Here is a 21,084-nt window from a genome sequence, read left to right as displayed (position 1 = left end):
AAACAAATAAAATAACTGAAAAGTGATATTAATCTTTATCCTTTATTAATTTTCAGTGATATGAGAGGAAAAAAAATAAAAAGCAAAGATGTTTGCTATACTTAAGAGAAGACTGATTATACTAAAAAGTTGGGACTGGAATAGCATAACTTTCTTTCAAATCTAAAAGTGCAGGATGAATTATGTGCTTTGCATATACATATTTATAAGTATATATATATAGAAAGAGAACAGTGAACATAGTGGGTGTTTAGTAAGTGTTTGTCATCCCTTCCCACATTATGAAAAACTTCTGAATAAATTTTTATTGAAGGCCTGAATGAAATTTTCAGCTTACATAAGCCTAAAGATCACATAAAAGGTACTCCTATAAAATTCATAGATTACAGAATTATGAAGCTTGGAAGGGATCTTAGAAATCATTTAGTCCAATCCTCTTTTTACAGAGAACAGTTTTCATTTCTAAAGCACTATATGATTTGGAGAGAAGTTTCCATACAACATACCTAGGGGGCAAAATGGCAGAGCTATTATCTCTCTTTTACAGGTGATGAAACATAAAAATAAGGGAAAATGATCTGTCCAGGGTGATAGGTGTGTGTTAATTGCAAAGACAAGAACTGGGATGCAGTCTCCTGCCTCCAGAATTCAGTGTTTCTGATATCTCTTGCCTCTCCATTTTACACAATGTCCATTCTTATTGGAAAGGAAATAGCAGCACCACCATACAGTGAAAAGAATACTCAATTTCAAGTTAAAGGCTTCTGAGTTCAAATCCCAGCTCTAGCATATCTTTATCTGTATGACTAAGTCAATTAGGCTCGCTTTAAAAATCCTCTTCTATAAAATGAGAAATGGGACCAGATAAACTTAATGATCCTTACAGCTCTAAAATCTATTTCTGATGCTATTTAGTGCTAAAAAGGCAGCAGCAGAAAGCAAGTCTGAGGAATATGTAATTCCTGAGAAACATTGTCAGTGGAAACTGAGACTGGCCCAGATGCTAAGATCTATCCACCTGCTGGCTCCAAATCCCCTCCCAACACAACACGTTTCAAAGGCTCACACAAGGGGAGGAAAACCTCATTCTTAACAAACACTAGGAAAAACATTCAGAGACAAGGCTGTATTTGTTCCCACACAGCTGGAGAGGTCGGACTGGACGTGAGCTGACTGGATTTTTTCAGTACAGCATCATTCTCTACAATTTCTATTTCTCTGCTACCTTAACTTGCTCTCTGTTGCCTGGAGAGGAGAGTCTCAACTACAGCACTTTAGTGACAGGAAAACAAATGTTTGTAAGTGACAAGAAGAATTGATTTGGAGATGCTGCCAACTTTATCATCAACTGCAGAAGGAATATAGTAGGATGCTACTCTGTTCAAGTGAGGCAGTAAAATTCTAGAAAGGGAAAAACATATCTTAGTATCACTTTAGTTGGCACAAAGTAAGAAGAGGCTTGATAATCAGACTCCCAAATATTACTATAAGTAGCACAAAAATGTTAGCAGACATACATCATCATTTTTTTAAAAATTTGATTCCTCATCTATAAAATCAAAGATATAACTGCTGTAATGGAAAGAGCACTGAACTATCTGCTGAACTGAAATAACTAGAAGTCAAGAGTTCTAGCTCTGCCTGTGACATGAATTTGTTATGTGATATTGGGCAAATCATATCAAACATCTAACTTTTCTAACTTGTGAAATGAAAATATTACTACTTCTACTACCTACAACTCCAAGGTGTTGTGAGATTCCAATAAGATAATGAATGCAAAACTCTCTAAAGCCACAAACAGCTACATCAATATGAAGTGTTATTACTAGATAATCTCCACGGTGAATTTCAGCTGTGGGCATTAGACTAGAAGACCAAAGACAGATTCAATTAGGCTCTGATTTCTGCTAGATTTGCAGCAGGTAAAAACCCATCTTCTACTTTTAATTTTCTCACCAGTAAGATGGTATTATATTTGTCCTATCTGCCACACAGGATCACAACAAAAATATGAGAATGTCTACCAGAGCACTTTGTAAAAAACAAAGTGTAGGCAGATATAAAGGATTATCACTTTCATTATTTGAGATGCTTTGTACCAGGGGTTTTCAAACTACGGCCCTTGGGCCAGATGCAGCCGGCCAGGTTATGGCAAATGGGGCGGAGACAGAGTGTGAGTTTTTGTTTTTACTATAGTCCAGCCCTCCAACAGTCTGAGGGACAGTGAACTGGCCCCCTATTTAAAAAGTTTGAGGACCACTGCTCTGTACTATGCCCAAAATGGGCATTCTGTCATGCCTGTTTATCTAACCAACCATACTTGCCAGAAAACACTTTGTTTTGCTAAGTCAATGAGATACAGGAACCAAAGTAATACACTCACACAAACCTCCAAACTGCAACTTAAATGCTCAAGAAATGAAGCCAGTCATACACTCTTGAGTTTGCAATGAATGAGGAACATAAGTGAAAGTTTCTAAAATATGAGTGGTTAAGTTAGCTGGAATAAAGAATGACAGAAGATAGTACTGCAAGAAGCCTTCATCTTATGGAGACAATCCACACTACTCTATTTTCTTTTGTAAAACTGCTTTCTTTGAATGCTTTTTGGATGTATTTTTTCTGCCTTCCCTGACAGTGAAAAACTTTGTGTTTCCTTTGCATTTGCCCACAGTGCTCAAGTATATGTTTAGCATACAGAGAGGACTAAGTAAGTGCTGAGAAAACCTTCTTCATGTCTTCCAGCTTTGTGACTCTTACCACACCAGGATCCTTGGCTCCCTCTGTCCCTCGGACTGGAGGACTAAAGGAGGGAACAAGAAATTCCCAAAGCTTCCCTTTAAAGAAATTCCAGAAGCACAATCAGCTCTTCAATTACTATTAGCTAGACTGCTCTATTTTGATTTCACCATCATCATGATCCCCACTTGAAGAGAGGTACCTCTGCCCTCTCCCCCTTTCAGTTTCCTTTTGTGTGGTGTCATCTACCATTAGATTATAAACTCCTAGAGGGCAGGGACTGTGGGTTAGTTACTTTTTTTTTTCTATTTGAATCCCTAGGACTTAGCATGGTGCCTGGCATATAATCAGTGCTTAAGAAATGTCTATCATATTTTATTTTAAGTCCAATCAAAGAATCTTAGGAATTGGAAAAGACCTAAGAGGTCATTCTAGGTCAAGTACTACTACCTGAAGTAGACAATTCCCTTACAATATTGCCAATGATTCAGCCTCCACTTGAGTTCACCTTTTCAGTTGTCAGTCCAGTCTGTTTCCAGAGAATTCTGTGAGGAAATGCTTTCCTAGGTTGAGATCTATATTCCTTACTGTAACCTTGACATAGTCCCAGCTTTGTGTTCTGAAGTCAGTCATCTGCTTCTTCTGGCTAGCAGATATCTCAGAATGACTATATTTCCTCTTCACACTTTTCTTTTTCAGGCTAAATGTCTGTTTTCAACTTTTTCAACAGACTCATGCAACTAGATTTTCTTGTGACACTCCTCTGGCTCAAAAACTGGTAGTCACAGAGTCACAGAATTTTATAACTGGAAGGGATCTTCATTTAATAGTCATCTAGTTCAACCCATACATAAAGACAGAAACCCATACACAAAAGGAATTATTACTAGACGACAACCTAGATAAGTGATTATCCAGTCTTACTTGAAGACCTCCAATGAAAAGGGAATTCACCTTTTCCCATAGCAACTTATTCATTCCATTTTTGGACAGCTGCAATTGTTAAAAAGTTTTGTCTGCTTTCTGGATATCAAGCTTGAATTTATACTTTAAAAATAGCTTTTTATTTTCAAAATGCATGCAAAAACATTTCTCAACATTCACCCTTGCAAAACCTTGTGTTCCAAATTTTTCTCCCTCCCTTGATATCCTTGAGTTTTTGTTCTTCCAGATGTCCTTCAACCTGCTTGTTTTGGGGGACTAGATTAATATCCAATCAATTTTTAATCTATTACCCATTACTGAATGTTTTATTGTATCATGACCTGAAAAGCATGCCTTTACTATTTGAATGCTTTTCTGCATTTGATTGTGAGGTTTGCATATATCCTTATATATGATTATTTTTTTCCTAAAGGTGTCATATCCTGCTGAGAAAAAGCTATATTCCTTTCTATTCCCATTCAATTTTCTCCAGAGATCCAGTATACCTAACTTTTTCAGAATTTTGTTCTCCAAAATTTAACTTCTTGTCCATTTTTTGGCTAGATTTATATAGTTCTGAGAGAGGAGAGCTGAGGTTTCCCCATTAAAATAGTTTTATTATCTCTTTCCTACTATAACTTACTCAATTTCTCCTTCAAAAATTTAGATGCTTGGCAGATTTCAAAAAAGCCTAGAAAGACTTAAACTAATGCTAAGTGAAGTGAGCAAAACCAAGAGAATATTGTACACAGTAACAAGATTGTGATGATCAACTGTGATGGGCTTGGCTCTTTTCAACAATAAGGTGATTCAAGGTAATTCCAATAGACTTGTGATGGACTGTGCCTTCCACATCCAGAGAAAGAACTATGGACACTGAATGGTATTTTCATCTTTGTTGTTTGCTTGTGGTTTTTTTTTTTTCCTTTCTCATTTTTTTCCCCCTTTTGATCTGATTTTTCTAGTACAGCATGATGAATATGGAAACATTTAGAATTGCACATGTTTAGTTCTCTAAGTTGCTTTTTAAAATCCTTTTTAAGCTCTTCCAGAAATTCTTTAGCCTGTAACTAAATTATATTTTTCTTTGAGGTTTCAAATGTAGCCATTCTGACATGATAATTCTAAGTTTATGCCTTAATTCTTCCTGTTACCATATAACTTTCTATAGCCAAGCTCTTTTTTTGCTAAATTTTCTCCCTTTTTGGTGACTTGGATCTGTACTGTCCCAAGCTTTTCATGCTAGGGTTCTGGATCTTACTGTTGACTTTCATTGGGCTTTAGGGCTTAGCCGCTTGCTTTCCCTGAAAGGTAGGCTTCCCTTCTAGCTTGTTTGGGGGGGAGGGGAATGCCTCCCTGTTGGCCTTCCCTGGGTGTGGGCTTTAGCTGCTGGCCTGGTAACAGTCTTTTCAGGTGTCTGGCCCAAAAGGAGAGATTTTGGTCAGCTGGAAGGGTGAGGTCTTGCTGAGTTGCTATGGAAACAGGGCTTTTTGGCTGGTAAACCCCAACATAAGGCTTTACTACTGGTAAGCAACGGGGTCAAGACCTTGCTGGTGGCTTGTGCTGGGGAAGTGGGGGGGAGACATGTGGCAGTTTGGTGGTTGGAGTGGGACCTTCTACACAGACTTCTCACTTGTCAAGGGGGCTGCTTTGCCAGAGTGGGGCCTTGCTGGTGGATTGCTGTCCCAGGCTTGGAGCCTTATTACAGGCCTCATGCTGTGAGGGTGGCAGCCGCCACTGACACCCTTGGACTTTGCCCTCCTCCTGCCCAGGGAGACACTTTTCCTCTTGTGCTGGTAAACTGCTTTCCTGTTCCTAGATCAATTCTGAGGCACTGGAAGTTGTGAAAGGTCTCCAAAGGACTTCTGGTATATATCCTCCAGAGAAAGAATGGAAGGGGACTGAAGGATACTTTTTTTTAAACTGCATTCTTGGGTTTGTTTGTTTGTTGTTGTTTTTTTTTGGGGGGGGGGACTTTTTTCATAACATGGTTAATGTGCAGATATACAAAACATATCTTCACATGTACAATTTTTATCAAATTGCTTGCCTTCAGGGAAGAGGGAGAGGAAGGAGATAAAGAATTTCAAAATAAAAATAAAAATAAAAAACATGTTAAAAATTGTGTTTACTTAATGATGGGAAAAAATATTAAGTTTGTTTTTTTTTTAAATACATAATTTATAAAACAAAGGCTAGGAAAGAGAAGAGAAAGCACAAAGAAATTTACTATAATCTTAAGTTTCAGTAACAACAAAACTGGATTTTGGAGGTCATAAAGGAAAGCTACTCTTCCCCAGTCAAGTCCCCTGATCCTCCATTTTTCTTGGCACAAAAAGTCATATATGCAACCCTTGACCTAAGGGCCTTAAGGCCTAGAGATGACTGATGTCATATAACAGACTAATTTGAAAGTATATACCAGAAAATATATAAACTGATGAAAGACTCTGATTAATGCAATGCTAACAATAGCAGCTAATATTTATATAATACTATGTACCTGGAACTATATAAATTCCTGTTTAAGTGAAACCATAAAAGTAAAACTAAGTGCTTTACAATTATCTCATTTTATACTCACAACAACCAATTTTATTGAATAGGAAACTGAGGCAGAAATTAAGATCACATACCTAATAAGTATCAAAAACTGAATTTGAATTTAGACTTTTCTGATTCCTGGCCTAGCTGCCTCTCCACTGCCCCATGATGGAGTCTCCTTCCAGAGAGATAATGAACTTAATAAAATCTAGAATGAATTTTTACATATGGTTAAAGCAGAATTTTTTTTATTGGACTATTAGAGTTTGCTGTGAGAATATTTAATTAATATGTGTATATGTATAGAAAGAATAGATGAAAGTTATTAAATCCCCAAAACAGAACTCTCATAGTGAATTCAAATCCTATATATATATATATATATATATATATATATATATATATATATATATATATATATTTCCTTCCCCCCAGTGGGAAGGGTTAATTTTTTTCCCCATTAATTATGCTTTTAAAACCACTCTATATCAGATACAGTCAGAGCTGCACTTTGGGAGGTAAATTTTAATTACATCTTGCAATTACCTTTAGCTCATAAATAACATAAGAAAATATTTATTCTAAGTGATGCTTGCCAATTCCTAGGAAACTATAATCTCCAGCCAGAGACAAACTCTTCAGAGGGATAATTAAAGGAAGGCTGGCAAAGCCTCAGTATCAGTGAAGGGCCACTGACCCACAGTAAAAAGATAATAGAAAGCCACTACAAGAAAAACAGCTTGTTTACATTTCCCCTATTTTTAAAAGTTCTACTCACCTACATTTAAAATAAAAAACAAGCATCCATGGTATAATAATGTAAGAGAAATAAGAAATGGAAGAAAAAGGAAGTAAAGGAAAAGCTGTGTAAAACAGTAATAAAGTAATATTTGCTGCATTTACATGACTAATATGGAAGTATGTTTTACATGACTTCATGTATATAAATGATAATTTACCTTCTCAAAAGGTTAGGGCCCAAGGAGTATGAAGGGAGGGAAAGAATTTGAAACTCAAAATCTTTAAAACCAATGTTTAAAAAAATTTAAGATAACTGGAAAATATTTAATAAATGAAATTTTAAAAAAATAGCTGCATTCATCTTTAACTTATATTGGAGTGTTTGCTGTCTTGGGTAAGAGGGGAGAAAAATTTGGAACATAACATTTTGCAAAGGTGAAATATTGAAAACTATTTTTGCATGTATTTGGACAAATAAAAAAACTATTTTTAAAAAATAGCTGCATTTATATATAGTTTTTATGTTAAAATAATTCACATATTCTCACTTAAGCCTCATTTAACAACCTTGATTGTTGTCCTGTGTTCTCAAAATCATTATGTTAAAATCAAGTTAGACTCTAGAATCTGACTGGCTGATATGACCAATATAACCTCGGAATGCTCTGCCACAGGTTGGACACAAATAGTCCCTATGAACATTTTGAGTAGCTTCTCTAAGTTTAAGCATTTCACATTTCTTTTTTTCAATAAAATGTTTTGTCTTTTTAAATAAATAACAGGTTTCTATTTTTCAAAATACATGCAAAGATAGTTTTCAACATTCACTCTTGAAAAACCTTGTGTTGCCACCTGTCAGATTGGCTAAGATGATAGGAAAAAAATAATGATGAATGTTGGAGGGGATGTGGGAAAACTGGGACACTGATGCATCGTTGGTGGAGTTGTGAAAGAATACAACCATTATGGAGAGCAATCTGGAACTATGCCCAAAAAGTTATCAGACTGTACATACCCTTTGATCCAGCAATGCTAACTAATGGGCTTATATCCCAAAGAAATACTAAAGAAGGGAAAGGGACCTGTATGTATGTTTGTGGCAGCTCTATTCATAGTGACTAAAAACTGGAAAATGAATGGATGCCCATCAATTGGAGAATGGTTGGGTAAATTATGGTATATGAAGGTTATGGAATATTATTGCTCTGTAAGAAATGACCAGCAGGAAGAACTCAGAGAGGCTTAGAGAGACTTACATCAACTGATGCTGAGTGAAATGAACAGAACCAGGAGAACATTATACACTTCAACAATGATACTGTATGAAGATATATTCTGATTGAAGTGGATATCTTCAACATAGAGAAGATCTAATTCAGCTTCAGTTGATCAATGGACAGAATCAGCTACACCCAGAGAAGGAACACTGGGAATTGTGCAACAAGAAATTTGGTTTTACACACATATATTGTATCTAGGATATACTGTAACACATTTAACATGTATGGGATTGCCTGTCATCTAGGAGATGGGATAGAGGGAGGGAGGGGAAAATTCAGAAAAGAAGTGAGTACAAGGGATAATGCTGTTAAAAAAAAAAAAAATACCCATGCATATGTACTGTCAAAAAAATTATAATTATAAAATTAAAAAAAAAAAAAAGAAAAACCTTGTGTCCAAATTTTTCTCCCTCCCTTCCTTTCTCCCCCATCCCTAGGCAGCAAATAATCCAATATAGGTTAACATGTGTAACTCTTCTAAACATATTTCCACCTCTATCATGCTGCACAAGAAAAATCAGAACAAAAGGAGAAAAAAAATGAGAAAGAAAAAAGCAATACTATGTTGTGATCCACATTCAGTCTTCATAGTCCTCTCTCTAGATGCAGATGGCTCTCTATCACAAGACCATTGGAACTAGCCTGAATCATCTGAGTTTCTTCTGGGCTAATTCAATTCTGCTTTGATCATAAAGCACAGCACCTTCTTTGATAATACACCGTGTTCTCCCATGTCATACAATTCAATTCTGAAGTTCACATCGATATTGATAATGAAATTGACACATGCCAGAGCTAGCATAGTGTTGCGAGGCTCCAAAGAAAAGTATGGGAGATAAGAGGTATTAGACTAGCAGACTGAAGGTCTACAGAGTTGTTGTGCTGAGCTCATTGTTGTATGCCTGTGAAATCTGGACAATACTTCAGCACTATATCAGGAAACTGAATGGCTTCCATTTGAATTGTCTTAGGAAAATTCTGAAAATCACCTGGCGGGATAAATACCACACACGGAGGTCCTTTCTTGAACTAAACTGTCAAGCATTCCAACTCTACTTCAGAGAGCACAACTCCATTGGGTTGACCACACTGTTTGAATGCCAGATGTACGCTTGCCAAAAAAAAAAAAAAAAAAAAAAAAAAAAAAAATATATATATATATATATATATATATATATATATATACACACACACACACACAAATATGGAGAACTCACACAGGGCAAGTGCTCACAAGTTAGGCAGGGGGAAAAAGGTGAAACAAGGACACTCTCAAAGTATCTCTTAAAAACAATCTTGCTAGCAAGCTAGTATGAGTGATATCCCATTTTAACTAAAGCCCAAAGAATTTAAGTGAAAGACGTAAACTGGTCCCCAGACAAGCCTACTGCTCTCATTTAAGGTCTCATTATCTCTACCCAGGATGTTCTAATTGGTCTTCCTGACAAATCTCTGCCCTCTATAATCCACTTTTCTTATGGCAGCCAAAGTGATATTTCTAAAACATAGACCTTCTTTATGTCACTTCCTTGTTCAGACTCTACAAGCAAACTGTTACCTCTAGGATCAAATACAAACTCCTGTGTCATTTAAAGCCACTGAGGGTCATCTGGCTTCATGCTATTTTTCTAGGCTTCCATATCCATTACTTCCCTTCAACGTAGCCAGACTAGCCCTGCAGCTCCTTCCAGGGAACATTCCATACTCCTTTTTACACAGGCTTGTTTCCATGCCCAGAATGCACTCCCTTCTAAACTCTACTTCTCAGAATTTCTAGTTTCCTCACTTTTTTCATGAAATCTTCTCGAAGTTTACATCTGGGGTTTCTTCCTGATGATAATTGTATTGATTATATACTCTTTATAGTATAGTCTTTATAGTACATGTTGCCTTCCTTGGTAAAATATAGCCTTCTTGTGGGCAGGTACTTATTCTTTTTTTCCCCCTGTGCATCTCTATCATCTAGGACAATGACATAAGGGATGAAAGATTTAACTGTTGCTGAATAACTGAGGTTAATAGCTAATAAATAAGGGAGAATGTGAATCCAACTTCTAGATTCCAGATCCAGTATTCTGATCATTAAACAATGATTCTTAAGAGTTAGAAGAAATAGGAAGAGCTGAAAGGAAGAAAGGAAAGAGGAAAATAAGGTAATTAGGGAGAGGCCAAGGAAGGCGGAAACATTCAGAGGAGGAGAATGGGGGAATGGGAAAACAGAGTCAAGGGAAATTAGGAGAAGACTGGGAACAGAGAGAGGAGGGAAGAGGAAAGAACAGGATTGAAGAGCCAAAAGACCTGCTTCCAATCCTAACTAAAGGTATGTTCTTAGGCAAGTTGCCTAATCTCCTTCTTGGACCTCATCTTATTGTATCTTATCTGTACATTTGAAGGAGTTGGATCAGATATGATCTCTGAGGTTTATTCTAGCTCTAAATCTATAATTCAAAGAGAAAGAGAAAAGGGACAGAGAAAAGGGAGAGAGGAGACAAGAAACTGATGAGAAAGAGAAAAAAATCAGGGAAACAAGAGGAGAGGAGAGCCAGAATAGAATGATAGAAAAGAATCATATACAGCCCCACATATAAAAGAGATCATCAGAAAAACATGCAAACAAGGGGGAAAGATTGTGAAATTTATGGATAGAGAAATGTGAAGCTATGGAAAAGGAAAGGACCAAGTAAAGAGATAGAATGAGGCGGGAATACCTCCAGTCATAGTATGTTTAATTGAAGCTATGTGCTTAAGACTAAATTATCAATAAGAACTGAAATGCTGACTAACCACTGTGGCTGACTGTAAATGAATAAAAGATCTGGTCCACCACAGTTGTTGGCCAGTACAACATTATTGGTACTTGCTCTCAAAAGGATGAAATCAAAGGGGAGAGTTCAGAAAGGACTAAAGGGTCACCCCTCACCCCTGACTTGGAAACCAATATGGATATGATTGAGGCTACTTGTTTTTTCTACAGGATTTTCTTATTTCCCTCACCCAATAATCATCTTATAACAATTGTTCTGACTTTTTGTTAGAGAAGAAAAGACATCTGGGCCTGCTCATCCAGCTCTTTAACCACAATAAAACTTTCTACAAATCTCAGAATTGCCTTCTTTTCAACATGACTTCAGCCCTATCTTTGTGCAGAAAATCTAGGCTTAGTCACTGGAAAGAGCTGGGTGGATGACTATTGTCAGGCTCGAGAGTCTCACGTTAGAGAGGCTGTGGAAAGCATTTAAAAGTAACTGCAAACACAATTTTTTCCCTCACCCTGAGAATCTGAAGGCAAGGAAGGGTTTGCCATTTGATTTCCGTTCCCAGGCTAGAATGCACTGTTTCTCTTCCAAATCGCTTTCCTTTTCACCATTTCCAGCTGAACTAATGCCAATAAGACCCCCTTTTGTTTAATACAGCTTTTGTGCTTTGGCAGCAGAAATGACAACCTAGTTCCTAATTTTCAATGTATGGTGTGTACAGAGTGACCCATCTAGACAAAAGCAGGTCATTCACACTGGAGGGAAGGGGAGGGGGTAGACAGCAGGAACTACCATCCTATCTTTCTGGGCAGCAGCCCTGGAAAGAGGGAAGGGAGGTACAAACCTTCTAGAAACATTGGATCCGAATACGCAGAGTGATAGGGACATGATCAGAAGGGATGGGGAGAGAGGTTAGAATTAGCAGGAGACAAAGAAGAGGGAAGGAGGAAAGCAGAGAGCAAAGACAAAAGGGTTAAGAATTCAAGGCAATGTCCCCAACTAGTAGTGGGTTTAAATTAAAATACTTTACCTAATAGAGCAATTAAGTCTAGGATGCCTTTCCCCCTTTTCCAAGATCCTCAACTGGAGGAGAGTGAACAAGACCTAAGCTTGTTCTCTCTAATTTGTGTCTCCAGCAGAGTCTGAAATCTTCAAGGAAAATAACTTTTCTTCACAAAAAAAAAGGCTGGGACTCTTTTATTAAGTTTCCTCAAGCCAGCTGCTAGTATTTTAACTCTTTGCCCTAGAAAATAAAAACACATTGTATATTCAGAAATGGCTTTTGGTAGCAGTGGCTGAATCAGAGAGAAGAAAAACATGAAAAAAATAAGATGAAGGATTATAAAAAATGTCAGAATTTGGCAACCAAAAGATATAACAGGAGAAGCAGCAGTAGTGTTGTGATATAAAGCCAGCTTTGATTTAAGGAAGACCTGAATTCATGTTGCACTACTGACACATACTGAAAAAGTGTGACCTTGAACAAGTCATTATGTACTCACTGACCTAGATTACTTTCTATTTTTCACTCTTTGGATAGTATCCTACTGCAACATTCTCCAAAACTATGAAATCACTATAAAATGCACATGGAACTTTTAAAAAAGAGTGTCAACTAACTCTACTCACAACATATTAATCACCAAAAAGCAATGAATATACCATTTTTAAAAGATGAGTATTATTAATAGTCACTAAATGCTCCAAAATGGTTAAACTCAATAATAAAGAGAAGCAAATTAATATAAATTGGAGCTATCACACCCATAAAACAAGCAAAAAATAATAACAAAATAATAGAATGTGTAAAAACATATGCACTCAAATGCTGCCGAAAGCATAATGGAACATTATGGCATTACTCAGTAAAAGTTGCAAAAATAATCATACCAAACAAAGAGTACAGACAGCAATGCAGCTAAAGTCTCTCAATATTCCCCTCCAAACAACTTTAAAATAATGCCTTAAATCCAATTTTGGAGAGGCAGAGCCAATAAAAGGTTGGAGTGAAACAGTTTTTCAATCTGTGTCAACTTAGGTTGTGGCTAACACAAATCTGTGGCTGGAGGGTGGAGGTCTGTTCAGAGCACACACACATTAGGTGAAGACTTTGGAAGTGTGGCAGTGGAGGCTATAAGAGAAGGAAGCAGCTATTGTAGGAGCTCTCACCCCAGAGACACTAAGGGAATCAGACAATTGATCAGAAAGAGATTATAGGGGACCCTTTAATGAAACTAGGTGCAGCTGGGCACTGACAGACAACTTTGTTGTCCAATGTCCATATGCAGTTTGGGGCAACACTCCAGGGAAGAGAGGAGTGTTTGTGGTCAGTCACAAGGGAGCAAGGGTCCTGGTCACAATCCAAGGTAGAAAGGAGAACTTGATCCTGAAGCTGCAGAGTAACAGGGACCATTCCTGCGAAAAACAGAGCAGTGATCACACCTCTCTCCCTGGATCACCTCACCTTGGAAGCACCAAAAGCTTGCAGATCTTTAGAACTAGCTCTAAAAACAACACCACAAATTTTAAAATTTATTGGACTACTTCAAAGTCTTGATAAAAAAATGGGCCTGGAGATCATCTTTCAAGGAATTATTGTTGAAAACTGCCCTGACATTGTAAGATCCAGAGGGTAAAATAGAAATGGGAAGAATCCACCAATCATTTTTTGAAAGAGATGCCAAAATGAAAACTTCCAGATATATTATAGTCAAATTCCAGAGTCCCCAAGTCAAGGAGAAAATATTGAAGCAGCCAGAAACAAACAATTCAAATATTGTGGACCCACAGTAAAGATAACACAAGATCTAGCAGATTTCACGTTAAAGGCTTAGAGTGTTTGGAGTATGATATTCCAGATGGCAAAGGAGCCAGGATTACAGTCAAACATCACATACCTAAGAAAACTAAGTATAATTCCTCAGGAGAAGAAAATGGACATTTAATGAAATAGAGAAAAAGCATTTCTGATGAAAAAGCCAGAGCTTAATAGAAAATCTGACTTTACCCTTGAAGTCTTTGTGATGACAAATGGAAACTAAAAAAGATGCCTATGAATTAGGGAATGACTAAATAAATTATGGTATATGAATGTAATTGACCACACTGGTGAATTATTGGTGATGAGGATGATATCAGTGAAGCCATGGGAAGACTTACAGGAACTGAAGAAGTAAATTAAATAGAACCAGGAAAACAATCTGTACTTGCAACCACACTGCTTTAAAAAAAAAAAAAAGAAAGAAAGAAAGAAAGAAAAAGAAAGGAGTACAAAGTACAAAAGACTTAAAAGATTGTAGAAAAAGACTGACCTAAAATCTCTGATCAATGCAATGAATGGTCGTGATTCCACTGCACTAATGATAAAGAAGGCTTCATATCATCAGAAGAGGTAATACACTCAAAATTCAAATTAAAATATATTTTTTTGGACATGGTCAATGTGGAATTTAAGGTATGATTATTCATATTTGTAACAAGACTTTCTTTTTATTTATCTATTTTTCATGGGGAACTAGGAGGAAGAAAAAAAATTCTTGTTAATTGAAAAAATTTTAATTAAAAAACAAATGTTTTTAATAGTAAAAAAAGAAAATGACTTCAAGTACAAGACTCAAGAGAATCATGGAGTAAATCACTGCAAAGAAAAATCATAAAGGATACAATAAGGTTAAACCATTTGCATTCCTACATAGGAAGATGATATTTGTAATTTCTAAGAACTTTCTCACTAGACAAAAGGCATAACTATGAGTCAATTATGTTGGAATGATCTCCCCCCCAAAAAAAGTGAAAGAAAAAGAGGGATGTGTAATACAAGAAGAAACAGGAAATAGAATGGGGAAATTTTTCTCATATAAAAGAGGCATGCAAGGAAAAGCTTTTACATTGTAGGGGAAAAAGAAGAGTGTGTGGGGATGGGTGGGGAATGAGTAATAATGCTTACATACCACATTTGGCTTAGAACTTTATCTAACTCAATAAAATAGTATTAGGAAAAGAAAGGGATAAGAGATACTAGAAGGGAAAATGAAAAAAGGGAAGGTAAATTATGGAAGGCAATGGACAATAGAACTTGGAGAAGGAACAGGAGAAAAAGAGAGAAGGATAAACAAGAAAATAGAATGGAGGGAAATACATGGTAATTATGTGAACAGTTAACATGAGATAAACTAGAAAACAAAATCAAATAGTATGTTTACAAGAAACACACTTTGAAACAAACACACACACACACACACAAACTTCAAATAAAGAGTTGGGGTACAATCTATTTTTGAATAAGCCAAAGCAAAAAAGGCAAGGAGTGGTAATTATAACCTCAGACAAAGAAAAAACAAAATCAAACAATTAAAAGGGATAATAAAGAAAGCTACATTTTGCTAACGGTAACACATATATGATTATAATAGCATGTTATTGAGGCATAAGAAATGACCAGGATGATTTCAAGAAAACCTGAAAAGACTTATCTAAACTGATAGAGACTAAAAGTGAGCAAACCAGACAGAACATTGTACACAGTAACAGTAACAGTAATAAACAACTTAGCTATTCTCAGCAATAAATGAGCCAAGATAATTCCAAAGGATTCAAAATGCTATCTCACCTCCAAATAAAGAACTGATGGTATCTAAATAAAGAGCAAAACCTACTGTTTCTCTCTCTTTTTTTGCTTTGTTCAAGTCTTTCCCCACACAAAATAATATGGAAATATTCTCAATAATTGCGCACTTATAACCTATAATCGAATTGCTTATCATATCAGAGGGAAGAAAAGAAGATAGAATTTGAAACTTTAAAGTTTAATGAATGTTAAATTTTTACAGGTAATTGGGGGAAAATATTTAAAAATGTAAAAGGTACCACAAATGAAATAACAACCAAAAAATTTTACAGGGGGGCAATCTGGGTGGCGCAGTGGATAGAGCACCAACTCTACAGTCAGGAGGACCAGAGTTCAAAACTGGTCTCAGACATTTAACATGTCCTGCTTGTGTGACTCTGGGCAAGTCACTTAACAAATTGCCTTAGCAAAAAAAAAAAAAAAAAAAAAAAGCCTCATTCTCAAATAGTGAACTGAGTTAAATTTATAAAAAGAGCCATTCCCCAATTGATAAACAAACAAATCAAAGGATATAAACAAGGTAGGTAGCTTTCACAAAAAGAAATCAAAACTATGAAAGAGCATGATAAAATGCTCTAAGACTGCTGATTAGAGAAATAAAATGTCAAATAAATGCTAAAGGGGATGAGGGAAAATAGATACACTAATAAATTGTTGTCGAGATGATGAATTAGTTTAATTATTCTAGAGAACAATTTGGGACTATGCTCAAAGGGCTATAAAACTGAGCCTACTATTTGACTCAAAGATATCACTGTTTGTACCCCAAAGAGACCAAAGAAATAGGAAAAGGATTTATTTGTACAAAAATATTTATAATAGTTCTTTTTGTAGGGGTAAAGAAATTAAAGTTGAGGGGATGCTCATCTATTAGAGAATGGTTGAACAAGTTGTGGCATATAATTGTGGAGTACTATTGTTAGTTTCAGAAAAATACACCAAGACCTATAGGAATTGATGCAAAATAAAGTAAGAAGAACTAGGAGGTCACTGTGTAGTATAGTAATAGCAATGTTGTAATGATGATCTGTGAAATAATGAATTGTGAAAGATGTTGGCTACTCTAATGCAAGACAATCCTTCATGATGAAAAAATGCTCTCCACTCTAGAAAGAGAACTGATGAACCCTTGAGTGCAAACTAAAGTATATTTTTTCATTTTTTTACTGCCTTCCCCCCCATGGCTCATTTGTAAATGTGTTTTGCATAATTTCATATGCATAACTGATATCATTTTCCTTGCCTTCTTAGTGGATAGGGAAGAAGTAGGAGGGAGAGAATTTGGAATGCAAAATTTAAAAAAATGTTAAAAATAAATTTATTAGAAGAGATAATCATATTCTTTGACTCAAAATCCACCTCTGGGTACAGGATAGTGTTGCAGTATTACATTAAAAACAACAGGAACAGGAGGAAGATTTTCATACCATCCCAACCCCCTCCCTCCCACCAATCCGAGATTTTCATGGTGGTGTAACTTCCCAGTGAAGAAACTCTCCAGCAGTCTACAGAATGAAACGGTAACAGTCTTCTTTTATTCCTCACTCTTCTCACCAGCTCCACATCCCGTCCCCAGCTAAATCCAATCCACATTTCTTGTATACGCCCCCTTCTCTCCACAGATACTCCCTAGGGAGAAGACCTCACCATTTCCTGCTGGGACTAAAACGCCCACAGCTGAGCCAGCCTGTCTGCCTCAAGTATCTCCCCATTCAGCTGTCAAATTAATCTTCCTAAGGTGAAAATCCGACCATGTCACCTCCCCAAATTCAATTAACTCCAGCGGCTTCCTATCACCTCCAGGATCAACCACGAGACACTCCGTCAGGTTTAGCCCTTCGTAACCGACCCCTGCTACCTCGCCACTGATGTCCTTACATCTTGCTCCCCTCCTCCCCAGGATTTGCTCAGCACAGAGCTTGGCAGACTGCAGCAGCTCAACAATAAGCGCCTAGGATGCCTAACTGCCCCCCCCCTCGGTCACACAGCCTAGCGTCGGAGGTGAGGGAGAAAGCCAAATCTCTCTCGTCACATCTCCACCGCCGCTCTGCTTCAACGTTTGGGAACTTAACCTCAGAATCTGTCCAGAGGAGCACGGGTCCGCGCAAATACATTAACCTAATAAAATGCCGGGAAAGGAATAAGAGGAATACAAGGAAACCTGCAAAGATCTTTACGAAGTAATGCAGAACAGAAAAAAAGCAGCGCCAGGCCAATGGCGGCGGGGGCGGAGCACAGTGCGCTCGGAGAAGGAGGGCTTTGAAAGGCAGGGGCGCTGCGGCGGCGGAGGCGGCTGGTGCTGCTGCGCCGCAGAGGCCCCTCCCCTCACCGCCCTCCCTCCTGCGGCCGAGGATCCCGCGGCGCTCCCCGGGACTGTAGCTCGGCCCAAAGAGCCGCTACGCAGCGCTGCGCTGCCACCGCCGCCACGGGGTCCTCCCGTATCCCAGCAGCCAGCGCAGCCCCAGTCGGTGACAAAGGACTGGGGGGGAAGCGTCGTAGTCCCCGCGCTCGCAGGGGGAGGGATCGAGCCCGAGGAGCCGCGTTCGGTCCGTCGTCTAGGAAGACAGGAAAAATGCTTTGGGGTTTTTAACTGAACCGGAGAAGGGAATCGCGAGTGGCGGCGAGCCGCGGGAGGGCGGCGGCGGCCCGGGGGCTCCGCGCCAATGCAGCAGCCACCACGGCAGCTCGAGTTAGGGGAAGGCAATCTTCCCGTGTTCGTGTTTCCTACGGAGCTTATCTTTTATGCAGACGACCAGTCCACCCACAAGCAGGTGCTGACTCTGTATAATCCCTACGAGTTTGCCTTGAAGTTCAAAGTGCTGTGCACCACCCCCAACAAGTACGTGGTTGTGGACGCCGCGGGAGCAGTGAAGCCTCAGTGCTGCGTGGACATCGTCATTCGTCATAGAGATGTCCGGCCCTGTCACTATGATGTAATAGACAAATTCCGTCTACAAGTTTCCGAACAAAGCCAGAGGAAGGCTTTAGGACGCAAAGAGATTATTGCGACCCTTTTGCCGTCGGCCAAGGAACAGCGAAAGGAAGAGGAGGAAAAAAGGATAAAGGAACACTTAGCAGAAAGTGTGTTTTTTGAGCAGATGCTGTCTCAAACGGAAAACAGGGCTGTTTCATCTGGACCTAGTTTATTAACTGTCTTCCTGGGAATAGTGTGCATTGCAGCTCTTATGCTTCCCACCCTGGGAGAAGTGGAATCTCTAGTGCCTCACTACTTTCATTTAAGTGTGAATCAAAAATTAGTAGCTGCTTATGTTTTAGGTCTTATCACTATGGTTATTCTTAGAATATGAGCAAGGACTGAAATTTGCTGAAATCATTTCAACTTCACATCATCATGAATGTGGACTGCCTTTTATTCCCTCTTGACTTCATGCTACAGAAAAACTTGGGTGATTTGAAATATTTGCAAATGTGTAATATATGTATATATTTTAACTGATGTATAATTATTTGAAGGGTGCCAGCAACTTGTGCTCATGTTAGATAGTTATAATCGTTTGTTGAATGAATCCTATAAAATTATCTGAGGAAAATTTTATAACTATAATTGTTGGGGGGAACAAAAATAACATTTGTTTTAAAAAAGTGAGAATAAGCTAGGAACCATGACTGGTACTGCAAAGAAGAAAATTTATAGCCTTGATGTTGGGAAATATTTCTTTAAAATTAGGGCTGTCCAAAAGTGGAAAAGGTTATTGCCTCAAGGGTGGATGACCATTTGCTTAATACATTAAGTGAAGGGAATTTTTTCTATATAAGTTGACCATTAAGGTCCTTGAAACTTTGAGATAATTGTGGTAGTTTTGGTGGTAACTTAAAGAAGTGCTGTGATAGTTGAGGCATTAAAATTTAACTTAAATGTAAATTATTATTAAGCAAGTATGGTTGTTGTACTGGTGTTTAATGTTAAGTTTCTAACACGGCAATTTTTTAAGCAACACTGGGAATTAGGGAGAACCAAAAAGCACTCTTTTTGATTTTCATTTCAGGTATGAAAAAAGTACGGGGGAAAACAGAAAAAGTACTGAGCTAGGCTTCAAGAACCAGAGTTCCAAGTCCTGACTCGGTCACTACCTCAATCTGTGGCCATAGTAGGCAAGTGATTTCTTTCCCCTCTCTGAATTTCAATTTCTTTACTGGTAAAAGAGGAAGTTGGAGTAAATTTCTGAGACGACTCCTAGTTCTAAAGTTCTATGATTTTAATGTTCAAAGCAATAAAATGTGAGTAAATAAGGTGTTCTGATGAAGTCTTGTTAATGTGGGTATTTCCCTTCAGTGATTCAGATTGCAAGCAAAGTATGCTTTCTTATTCTCTGCAGTTCTTTATCCATGTCCTATAAATCCTTCATTTGGGGGTCCACTTAATATGCTAGAAGTCTTCTTTTACATCTTTTGTGGATACCAAGAGTGTGTGGGTTGTTTGTTAGTTAAGTGGCTTTTTGCTCATCTGAAAATTTCCTCATTTTCCTCATCTGTAAATTGAAAGGACTGTACTAGATCTAGACTTCTGAAAGGCCTTCAAATACTAAATCTTATGATTCTTCTTATAAAGCTAATCTCTATATCAATGATGTCAGGCCCAAATAGAGGGCCACATCTTGACTTAGAAAATCACCTACTAACAATACCTATCTTTCATTATATATTTATTTTGTTAGGTATTTCCCAATTACATTTTAATTTAATTTGTGCTATATAGAGGAACTTTGCAGGCTGGAGTTTGACACTTTATACCACTTCTCTGATGCAGTTCTATATTGGTAATACATTTCAACCTAAGCATTTCCACCACATAGTCCCTTTAAAGTGTCTTAACTTTAATTCTGACTTTCAACCAGAGTCTCACTTAAAGTGAAAAACCATGGAACTACATCATAAAATATGTATAGACTTAGCGATTAAGTGGATTTCATTTACAAGTTTTTAAAATTATATCTGATGTATGAGAATTGGAGAGAATGATATATAAAATGATAACCACTCTTGACCACCATAAACCTTATGGAAAATGTACATACACATTTTTAAGGATCTTTCAGAAACACTAAAAGGCAAAGGAATAAAAATACAATAATCAGCATATATCTAAAATCAAATCTTGTAATTGAGAAACATTACAATACAATAATCAGCATATATCTAAAATCAAATCTTGTAATTGAGAAACATTACAATCTTTCCAATGAAATCAATCAACTTTCACCAATTATTTCATATAATTCTACTAGAATAAGCAATAATACAAAGGGCATTTTAAAAATTACTATTTGAAAAAGATACTGCCTACTTTTAAGTAAGGATGTCCAAGGTAACTAAAAAATTGGAAACAACTTTAGTAAATTAGTACACATCTCTAAAGCATCAATCTTTTTATGCATATTACAAACAAAATCAGAAGAAAGGAAAGAAAACATTCAAAATAACTAACAAATGGAGTCCACTAATAATACAA

At 37.3% G+C, this 21,084-nt stretch overlaps 1 protein-coding gene and 1 pseudogene across 1 annotated transcript in view; one reads left to right on the top strand and one right to left on the bottom strand.

Annotated features, from left to right (window-relative positions):
* Nucleotides 1-21,084, bottom strand: part of CHMP4B (charged multivesicular body protein 4B) — a 62,431-nt gene that overhangs the window by 12,826 nt on the left and 28,521 nt on the right. The gene's annotated exons all lie outside the window — the stretch shown is intronic.
* LOC141557163 (motile sperm domain-containing protein 1 pseudogene) lies at nucleotides 17,272-19,867 on the top strand (annotated as a pseudogene).

The sequence above is a fragment of the Sminthopsis crassicaudata genome, chromosome 2 (genome assembly GCF_048593235.1).
Source record: "Sminthopsis crassicaudata isolate SCR6 chromosome 2, ASM4859323v1, whole genome shotgun sequence".
NCBI classification, from domain to species: Eukaryota; Metazoa; Chordata; class Mammalia; order Dasyuromorphia; family Dasyuridae; genus Sminthopsis; species Sminthopsis crassicaudata.
The sequence above is the reverse complement of the archived record's forward strand: the minus strand, read 5'-3'. Positions and strand labels throughout refer to the sequence as shown.